This window comes from Pseudorca crassidens, chromosome 17, assembly GCF_039906515.1.
Source record: "Pseudorca crassidens isolate mPseCra1 chromosome 17, mPseCra1.hap1, whole genome shotgun sequence".
Taxonomy (NCBI): domain Eukaryota; kingdom Metazoa; phylum Chordata; class Mammalia; order Artiodactyla; family Delphinidae; genus Pseudorca; species Pseudorca crassidens.
The window spans coordinates 15,968,487-15,979,118 of NC_090312.1; the positions used below are offsets into that span (position 1 = coordinate 15,968,487).

The following is a 10,632-nucleotide window of genomic DNA, read 5'->3' on the forward strand; positions in this document are numbered from 1 at the left end:
GAAGGCAGATGGCAGTGGATGATTCAGACACTGAGCTTAGAAAGTCAGAGAAGAATTTAATTTCTTAGCTCAGTTCCTCTGCTTAACTATGGGAAACCGCTACTTATATTCCATTTGAGAACGATTCTGTAACCATTAGAGCGCACTTGTCCTGACACAAGGCAGAAAGAAAGAAGCAAGGGCAGCAGCCCCTGATTCAATGTGCTAGCTGGAGCATCTCAAATGGATTCTAATTGGCTGGTTGGTTGATTGACTGAACTCTGTCTCAAACGTGGCCCGTACAAAATGATGTTCAGTTGCCAGAAATCTCTTGGTATAACTTGGAGAAAGAAATTAAAAATCATAGACTTAAAAAAATGTTGGAGTACAATTATTACATAAAAACTACCTAACTAAACCTATTGTCTGAGAGAACACAAAAGAAGCTCCTTTCACCAAGCCTCAGGTAATACGTTGGTGAAGAAACAACTAGTATCTTTGAAAAATGCTTGAGGTGCTATTTGTGACGACCAGGGCTGGTGATAGAAGGCACTGCAGTTGAAGGGTCTTCTTGATTTTACTGAGGATCTGTGAGGCAGTGGTCATATGGCTGCATTCAGACACCAGAGGCAATGGCTGTACAGTCAGAGTAAGCAGCCTTGCACAGGTGCTGGCTCTAACAGTCTGAACTTGAATCCACAAGGTGTCTAACCCCATGGTGCCTCAGTTTCTTCTTTTGTAAAATAAAGCCACATCTCTCTAATTTGCTGAAGGATGATACGTATAACATACTTACCTAGCGCCTGGCTCATAACAACGTCTAGATAAATGGTAGCTATTATTAGCTGTAATTATGGGATTCTAGGGGCTGAACATTAAGGAGGTAAGAGGGAACCTATTTTCACTTCCCCTTCAGGTCCTCCCGTTCCCCCTCTCTACTTCTCAGGTTCTTTTTTTTTTTTTTTTTTTTTTTTTGCGGTACGCGGGCCTCTCACTGCTGTGGCCTCTCCCGCTGCAGAGCACAGGCTCCGGACGCACAGGCTCAGCGGCCATGGCTTACGGGCCCAGCCGCTCCGCGGCATGTGGGATCTTCCCGGACCGGGGCACGAACCCGTGTTCCCTGCATCGGCAGGCGGACTCCCAACCAGTGTGCCACCAGGGAAGTCCCTCAGGTTCTTTTAAGGACCCTTGTGATTACATTGGACCCACCCACTCAGATTGTCTAGAATAATCTCCTGATTTTAAAGTCAGCTACTTAGAATCTTTTTTCTTTCTTTTTTTTTTTTTTAAAGAATATTTAATTCCTTCAAACAGTCTTAATTCCCCTTTGCCAGGGAACCTATGTAATCCATACTCATAGATTATGGGGATTAGGACATGGGACATTTGAGGGGGAGGCATTATTTTTTCACAGTCACCAAATACGTATATTACCTTAGGCAAGTTACTTAAGTCTTTAATCCTCTGTTTTCTCATTTGTAAAGCAGGAATAATTACCCACATGTTGCTGAGGTGCTGTAAGGATTAAATGAGATAAATACGTGTCGAGTACTTAGCACCGTACCGTGCGCATAAAAAATGCTCAGTCTTTGTCACGTTCTATTTCCTTTCTCAAAAATAAAGTACACAATGCAGAACTCCAAAGCCTATATCCTGAACCATAATGTCCTTAAATGACGCTGACAGCGACGTCCTGGCCTTCCTAACGGAGGGGACAGCAGAGGCTCAGGGGCTGCCTTGCGCCCGGGTCACGGGGTCCTTCCCTTGTCTTCTGGGCCACCTACGCACACCACCCTCCAGGTTTCTGGCACTTGGCAGTGATTGTCCTGGGAAGGAGGTGCTCTTCTGGTGTCCCCAGCGGGACAAATGAATCACTCAGCGTGGACCTGGCAAACAGTTCATTCTTCTAAGAATGACGACAGCTATCCAAGAGGAAACAGCACTCAGAGCCCAGAGACTTGCTCTGGACACAGACGAAACTTGCAGTGATATTTACTGTTCCAGGTGCCCTCACATTCCTCATGTCACTCGAGCCTCTTAATTTGGGGAAGGGGGGATGGGAGCCACCACCACGCGGCTACTGGGAAAACTGAGGGATGGAGGGTAAATGACTTGGCCGCGGTGACACCGCGTCTCAGAGCCTGGATCCCAGCTTCTCTCCACGCCCTTTTGCCTTAGTCTCCTCTCTGCCAACAGAAGGTGGGAAGGGGAGTGGGCGGCCTCATTTAAGTCTCATCTCCTTCTCTGGTTTGCCCCCCACCTGCTCCTACCTCCAACAAGGGGGTGTTGCCACGGAGCACTTCCTGACCACACACCTGGGTAGGGTCCATTCACCCCAGGGCTCTGATGCCTGGCGACCAGTCCGATAAAGCACTTGGCGCTTTATTTCACTCAGTCTCACGCTGTTGGCTGTCCTGTGTTTGATGCTGATTTCTCCTAATTCCATGGGTGTAACTGAATTAATGAAAAGAAAACAGAGGAGTAGGGAATCCTCTATTCAATGGTTCTCACCTGAGGCAGAATCATCCCCCACCCCCCGGAGAACCTGAGAGCGTCGTGCGGGGCATTTGGGGGTATTACAGTGGCCTGGCGTCCATGGGAAGGGAGGCTGATCACCCTCCAGCGTGCCGGGAACTCACTCAGCACGAGACAGCGAAGAGCTGTCTCACCCAAAATGCCAACCGCACACCCACGGCTCTCAGTGGGCAATCAGCGCTTGTGAAATTAGAACTACCTCTATTTGATGATCATCGTGGCTTCTCTTGTAACTCTTCCTTGGGTGAAAAAAGTTGTTAAAGGTAAAGAAGAGCTATTTTTTTCATGAAATGATCGATTCCACGGCTCATTCGTAGGTAGCAGGGTGTGGTAGATAGAGCAAGGGCTGGGGATTCAGGGGAGGAAACAGCCATCAGTAACACAGATTCTGAAGCCGTGCCGCCCCGGTCGATAGTGTGGCTCTACCATTACTAACTCTGTGATCTTGGCAGGTTAGTCAATCTCTCTGTGCCTCAGCGTTCACTGTTTGTAAAGTAGGAACAACCGTAGCTGCCTGGTTTTGTTGCGCCTGGCGCGTCGTAGGAGTCTACTAAATGTCTGATGTTGTTATTAAAATCGCTACCATCTGTGGAACCTTGGGCAGGGCATTTCTTGGCTCTGTGCCTCTGTTTCTTTACAGGCAAGTGGGGATAATAATACCGACTTCAAAGTGTTTTTGTAACATCAAATGGGAGAACATATGTAAAGGGCCAAGTATGACACATGTGGTGCTCATGACAACCTCGTGAAGATATTACCCCCATTTTACAGGTGAGGAAATTGAGGCACAAAGAAGCTACATAACTTGGCCAAAGATACAGCACTCATAAGTAGGAGAGCTGAGATTGGAGCCAAGGCTGTCTGGCTCTAGAGACAGCATGTCCAACCGTCGCAGCCATTAGCTGCTTTCGTCGCAGCCATTAGCTGCTTTTCATTACGAAGCAGCTGGAATAATACTCGGCAGCCTGTGAGCATTCCTCGCTGGCAGAGAGACAGTTCTGACCTTTAGCTGTGCCCTCCACCAGGCAGTGGCAGGATTCCCAGGCTCTTGTCCCAGAGAGACAGTGCTGTATGAGGGGTAGCTGGGAATCAGGAAACATGGAATCTGGTTCTGGCTCTGCTGTTGCCCTGGCAACCACCGGAGGTCATGCAATATCGCAGGGCCTCGGTTTCCCTCAGGGGAAGGAGGTAAGAGTCCAGAGATGCTACAATGATAATGGGAAACCGGTGAAGGGACATGCCTTTGTGTCCCACTGTCTCTGTTAGCGTGAGCACCCCCCTGGGATGGTGTCATAATGGGACTTGCAACACAGCCAGTTTGGGGCAAAACCTCTGGTTTTCCCTTGGACTCTGCACAAATAGGAGTGAGTTTCTACAATAACAAAGAGAGTCAATGTAATACAGGGGCACCCTCTCGAGGACCAGGCAGCAGAGGATGAGTGTATGAGAAGCCTCGGGAGAGCGCTACCATCCAGTAAGCACCTACTATGTGCCACAAAGTTCGAGTTCCTGGTCTTAGTCATCGACCATGATGAAGACCATGGTGATCCGCCATGTTGGCAAGTAGTGAGGGACAGTGGTTATCGGGTTAAGTCAGTTTACGACCAAGACTTAGAGTCAGATAGACATGGAGCCAGGTCCCAACTCTGACACTTATAAAGAGCTGAATACCCTCCAACAAGATGTGTAATCTCACTCAGCATCTCCTTTTGTCAGATAAAGCTGTATTCCCTCAACATGTGCTGAGAGATGATACATGTAAAGTGCTCACCACTTTAATGTAATTGTGGGATTCCAGAAGGAGAACGTTAAGGAGAGGAAGAGGGGCTTATTTTTCCTTTCCCTTCAGTCCTTGCCATCCCCCCTCCCAAGTACCAGTTTTATTTATCACTTTAAGCCCAGGACTGTGCCCCAGGCTGCAATGGCCTGTTCTCACAATACTGGGGATGACAAAGTCCTAAAGTCAGACCCTTTTGCTCCTGCAGCAGGGGCTTTGGACCAGATGGGAGGTCTCCATAACAAAGTAGAATTGGGCGGAGGGGAGGGGAGGAGGAATTCCCTCTGCTCCCGAGAGATGCAGACATGGTTCCCAAACTTCAGCAGCCGTCAGAACCACCTGAAAGCCTGGTTAGGCCACGTGGCTGGGCCCCGCTCCAGCGTTTCCCATTCAGGAGATCTGGGCTGGGGCCAGAGAATTTGCATTTCTAACAAGTTCCAGAGCTTTTGCTCTTCTCACTAAGCTATGTTGACTCTTACCATTTTGAAAGGATAGTAAATGCACCTTATTGAAGTGGTGTGATGGCCGAAAGATATTGATGCTACCGGTTTGAGGACCACAGTTGGAGAATCACTGAGTTAAAGAAATGGGGTGGACAGACCTGGATGCTTCCAATGAATTTCTCTTTCTTGGAGAGACTGTTTTTGTTTGTTTGTCTTCTCTGCGGCACCTAATGAATCATCCTTGGCTCTGCTACTAAGTATCACTTCCGAGCAGGCTGCCTTGAGAGTGGGGTATGAGACAGCCTCTGAAACAAAGCCCCTTCTGCAGTGAAGCAGGGCCGGGGGCCTGGGGCCCCTCAGGAAGTAGGCTTCTCGTTCACTCAGCTTCAGGGCTGTCTCTGTCTGCCTGCCTGCTTCACCAGAGCATGTCACCCTCCCGGGGCCAGGCAGGGCTTTCTTCTGAGTTGGGCTGACTCACTTCCTAGAGCAGAGCCAGGGCCACGGGCAATCACTGACAATCTGGGGTAACTGGACACTGGACTCAAATAGACCCCTTGAAGCATGGACCACATCTTTTCCCACAGTGGCTGTTGGCAGGACGGGGTGACCTGTGCCTGCTGCGTGAAAGGACACTGCTGAAGTTTGGACGGAAGCAGCCTGGTGATTTTGCCAGGTTCTCAGTTCCCTTGGATCTGCTTACCACCCCCGCCTCCCTGCCCCCCCCCGCCTCCCCGCCCCCCCGCCTCCCCCGCCCCCCCCGCCTCCCCGCCTCCTCCCCCGCCTCCCCTCCCCCCGCCTCCCCTCCCCTCCCCTCCCCCCCCCCCGTGAATGGCATTTGATGGCACTTGTCAGCTCAATGTCAGCTGTCAACGTTGTTCTGATTTTCCATTCCTCTGTCCCCTCCTGTCCCAGGCTCCACCGCCCGACGTAGCTTGGCGCTCTTGGGTCTCTTCCACACAGGTAACTCTGACTCAGTGTCCCCCACGACGCCCCCCCCCACCCCATCACTCTGGCCTGTGTGTCCATCAGCACGTGAGGATCGTGGTAGTTTTCCGTATACCTCTTTGGCTGCCTTATTGTTGATATTAAGCCATTTCAGCGATACAGATTCCTCTCATGAGAGAGCTTTGTGACACTCCAGTAAATGCCAGGCACGAGGAAAGGTTTCCATCATGTGGAGCAGAGTTGTGCCCCCCTCACATTTGTGGCGGACCCCCCTGGAGTCCTGGGCACAGGAGAGCAGTAGGGCTCTGCATCTGGCAAGAGTCTGTTCTGCAGAATAACAATAAGCTCTTCCCATTTTTCTTCCAGTGCTGCAGAGAAATGACAAAATCCAGGACCAGAGTTTGCACAGAGTTGGAAGAGATCTGAGAGCTCATCAGGCCAAAGGGTGGCAAATAAATTTTATCTCGTGCCAGTTGCAACTGACTGAGGGTGGCTGCATGACACTCTGCATTAGAAGCCCAATTTGAGCCCAGGGGGAAATGCTGCCCTGATCTATAGTCATGTCTGTCCTGGGCAGAGGATGGGAGGGTGGCCATTTGTGGATCATATATTGCCATCGCTGACCCAGCTCAGTTCTCTTCATTTATGGAACAGGAGACTAAGTCCTGATGAAATGGAAGGACCTTCCCCAGTTCACATAACTTGTTAGTGGTGGATTTAAGAAGAGGACCCAGGTTTTTAACATTAATTCTATACTTTTCTATTTGCACAGGAAGAGAGGCTTTGGAAATATCAATAGATAAGCCTGAGTTCAAATCCCTAACCCATTTACCAGCTGTGTGACTTTGGGCATGTCACTTAACATCTCTGTGCTTTGCTTTCCTCCTTTGTTAATAGAATAAAGGCACCCATGTTATTACTGGGAGAATTAAATGTGACAATGGTATGTGTAGCTCAGGGCCTCATGCATAAATGTTTGATTTCTCTCCTTTTGGTGAGAAAATATGGAAAATGATATCCATTATTAAGATGACCTCCTTGGGAGCAATTTGCACACCATGGCAATGATTTCATTGTATACTTGTAGATCTGGTTTGTTCCCTTGTGAACTCAGGGTTTGGGACAAGATTACCACCAAGATTCCTCCAGATTTAAAATTGCTATGACTGTAAATAAATAACTTTAAAGGATTTTTCTTTAGTTGTTTCTATGAGCTGGTACTTGGTAAATGAGCCCTGGAGGATTTCCTCGAGTCAAACCAAGGTCTTTCCAAGTGCAAAAGCCATTTACAGCATTCTAATCTCTTCCATGTTGTGCAACTCATGGCCTGAGACCTTGGTACGTCACACTCCATTGTAGTAATGGGTTTTCTTCTCTGCTGCCTGCTGTGGACGTGTGTCTTGCAAGGGCAGGAATTAGTCTGAATCATCACAGTGTCCCAGCACCCCACACAGGGCCTGGGTGCTCAGCCCGTGGTGGCTGGCTACATCTCTAGGGGTTGAGGACAGGTGTCCCAGGCTTCGCCGTGGCTAGGGCTTAGGACGTGCAAAGCCCAGAAATGAGTTCATCTGGAACTCTGGGACTCTGGCCCGTTCACTTCCTCTCACAGCCTCTTGACTTTTCCACGCATGAAATGGGGAAGCTGCTCAGTGACTCTTCTGTCCTTGAGGCAGGGGCTAAACGGGCAAATCAAGAAAGGCTGCTGCCTCTTGACAGGGAGCCGGATGGAGCCACACACAGTGGTGTGAACAGCTGTACCTCCTCTGAAAACCATTTCAGGTTAACCAAAGCATTCCGCCCCTAGGAGGAAGGGAGGGAGGGAGGAGAAATTGGGCCCAAGGAACTGGGCTCAAGTGAGATTTATAAATAGGAACATGGAAACTCACGGAAGAAGCTAAGCAGGGCAAAGGAGAGTGGGCAAGTCTCAGCAAGACCATTCTAAGATGTAAATAGCTAATAAGAGAGGAACCAGATTTCCTGAAGACGCTTTGAGGGCCATTATGTAACTGTTTCCCCAGACTAGGATCACAGAAGCAGTTTGCAGCTGAGAAACATGGCCAGAGATGAAAGAAAGCTTTGGTGCTTACACTGCTCATTCATTTATCCAGGCAACAAACACTTCTTCATTGCCTCGTGTACACCTGACTGCTAGGTGCAGGGGAAACAATCATAATTAAGGTATCCTCTCTGTTTCCAGGATGCCAGAATTTAACCAGGGAGAAAGACACATAAATAGCTTAGAGAGGCAGTTGTAATGGTCACTATGTCGTGACATACACTGCTTTGTATTCTATAGTGTTTCCCGTGGTGGACATCCATTGTTCTGTCTGCCTGGAACTCTTCCGCTCCTCCTTGGCAACATATCCCCCTCCTTTGGGGGGTATTGTCCCCTAGCCTGTCGTAGTCTGAATAAGAGTGTATGTCTCCATCTCTCTAAACGCTGGTGATAGTCCGGGGAACATGCACATGACTCAAGTCAGGACAATCAGAGTCCTTCCCTGGCATTTCTCTAACTGGAACTCAGAGAAAGAAGTACCTTTTCTCTCTGGCAGTAGAGCTGTGATGGGGGGGGGGGGGGGGGGTCTTGTGCTGCAGAGACAAGTTTCCTGCTTCCAGAAGGCTGGCAGTTGAGAGAATAAAAGTGATAGACAGGGAGAAGCAGAGATAAGATACACACACACACACACACACACACACAGAGAGGGAGAGAATGAGAGAGAGAGAGAGGTGGGCAGCTGAGGGCATTTGAGTCCCTGGTTTCAGCTTTTGCCCTATTTCTGCAGTGGTTTAGAAACACCAGCTAATCACTTCCCTTTTGTGTTTCAGCTCAAATTCGGTTTCTGTCACCTACAACCAAGGGTCTGGACTAACACACCCTGCCCCTGCCAGGGAGAAAGCCAAGGGAACTGGCATTAAATACCAATAATGGGCCAAACATTATGCTAGACGCTTTGCAAATGATCTTGCTTAACTCTCAAAATAACCTGAAAAGTAGGGCTCAGTAACCCCATTTTATCCTTAAAGAGAGAGGCTAAATAAGTCGCTCACGGTCCTAGAGTGAGTAAGTGAAACCGAAGCAGGGAATGGTGCTGAGCACTGGGCTAGGGCGGCAACCAAGGCAAATGCTCTTCCTGATTCAAGCAGTTACAGGATTAAACACACAATCACAGATAAATACTTATACATTATGGTAGGATTTTTGAAAACAAAGGGGAAGGGGGTAGAGAGAAGTATTGGCTTAAGTACTGAAGGCTAAAAGATGGAAAGGGAGGAGGGAAGTCGGCAACTAGGTGGAAAGAACGGAGAGTCAGAGGCGCGCCGGCTGGGAGCAGGGAGACCAGCTAGGAGCCGGAGGCGACAGTAGCTGAGGTCGGGGCGGCAGCGGCCGGCGCTGGCCTGGGCTGTGAGCGGTGGAAGGATCTGAGGGAACGGCAGAGTTGGATGCTGCAGGACCTGCTCAAGGCTCAGACATGGCGGGGAAGAGAAATCAAGGCTGGCTTCCCAGTTCAGAGAAGCAAAGAGAGACCTCCCCATGCCTCGGCTGACATGGTGGGACGAAGAAGGGGACCCATGCCAGGGGTGCTGCAGCCATTTTGCCATAGGGAAGGGTGAAATGAAAGAAGTAAAGAAAATATGATATTATACTTGACATTCTGATTGCCATTTGGGGGCGTGGCCAAGTTAGTATAGCAGAGAAGACAAAAGTAAATGCAGTAAAATCGGTCTTGAAAGTGGGGTTCCTTAGCAGGTTGAATGTCCCTGCCCAAGAGCAATGGCTGTGACAATAGGTCCCATGAGGCCTGTCTCAGAAGACAATTCTTTTTTTTTTTTTATTTTTTGCGGTACGCGGGCCTCTCACTGTTGTGGCCTCTCCCGTTGCGGAGCACAGGCTCCGGACGCGCAGGCTCAGTGGCCATGGCTCACGGGCCCAGCCGCTCCGCGGCATGTGGGATCTTCCCGGACCAGGGCACGAACCCGCGTCCCCTGCATCGGCAGGCGGACTCCCAACCACTGCACCACCAGGGAAGCCCAAGGACAATTCTTTGCACACATCTCTGGTACTTGGTGCCTTTTTTAAGGAGGAAGGAAGTGAGGGAGAGAGAAATATTCTGATTCTCTAAACTACACCTCAGTCAGTCGTCCAGAATCCTACCCGGAAAACTCCACAGTTAGTGGGAGGGTACACTGCTGGTTCTCCTTTCTCAGCACCTTCTGAAAGTTACGTTAGTTTAATCCATTAGCTATGAGATTATTTCACTGCCTTCAACAAAGAACAGAAAATACTTCACTTGTCTGTTCAATCCAGATTCTTATCATGGCCTCAGCTAAATTGTAAAAGGGCTTCCCACTGAGTGGTAATGATGCGAAGTGAGTGCTGTCCAGCCAAGCAGCTGTGCCTTGCACAAATCCAGGCGGTGTCATTCACAGAGGTGGCAATGTGCCCGATGTGCCCTGGAGCTGAGTGTGCAAAACCCGCACCATGAAACTCTGGCCTTATAAAAGAGGATCTCAAGTTCCAACTTGATTTCTTAATGGCTGTGAGAATCTCTGAATGACCCCCTACATCTCCCTGGGACTTAGCTTCATCAGCTGAAAAACGGGAAAGCAAGAATGGACCAGATCAATTTTTCCGAAAGTATGTTTACTGGAACACTCAATTCTGTAGGCTATTACTAGGTCTTATATGGAAAAAAGATTCCAAGATAAACCAACAAACAAAAATTAGATTTGAAAAGTTAAGATGGGATTTTTTAAATGGACCTACCCTAACCTATACGATAATAATGTACAAAATGAAACAATAAAAGTGGAATTAAAATTTCAGAGTTTCACCAGAGTTTGACATTTTTGGACCAGGAATATATTTTTATTTTTCAAGGCATGACCGGTCCTATACTTGCTAGTACATCACTTTATGGCTGGAGTGACAGTTAAAAAAAATTTTTTTTAATA

At 48.7% G+C, this 10,632-nt stretch overlaps 1 long non-coding RNA gene across 1 annotated transcript; it reads left to right on the plus strand.

The window, feature by feature from the left end:
• The first annotated feature begins 5,062 nt into the window (after positions 1–5,062).
• Positions 5,063–6,970, plus strand: LOC137210494 (uncharacterized). Its single transcript, XR_010936578.1, has 3 exons — positions 5,063–5,407; positions 5,647–5,694; positions 6,452–6,970. It is a non-coding gene; the product is annotated as an uncharacterized lncRNA (long non-coding RNA).
• Positions 6,971–10,632: the final 3,662 nt, after the last annotated feature.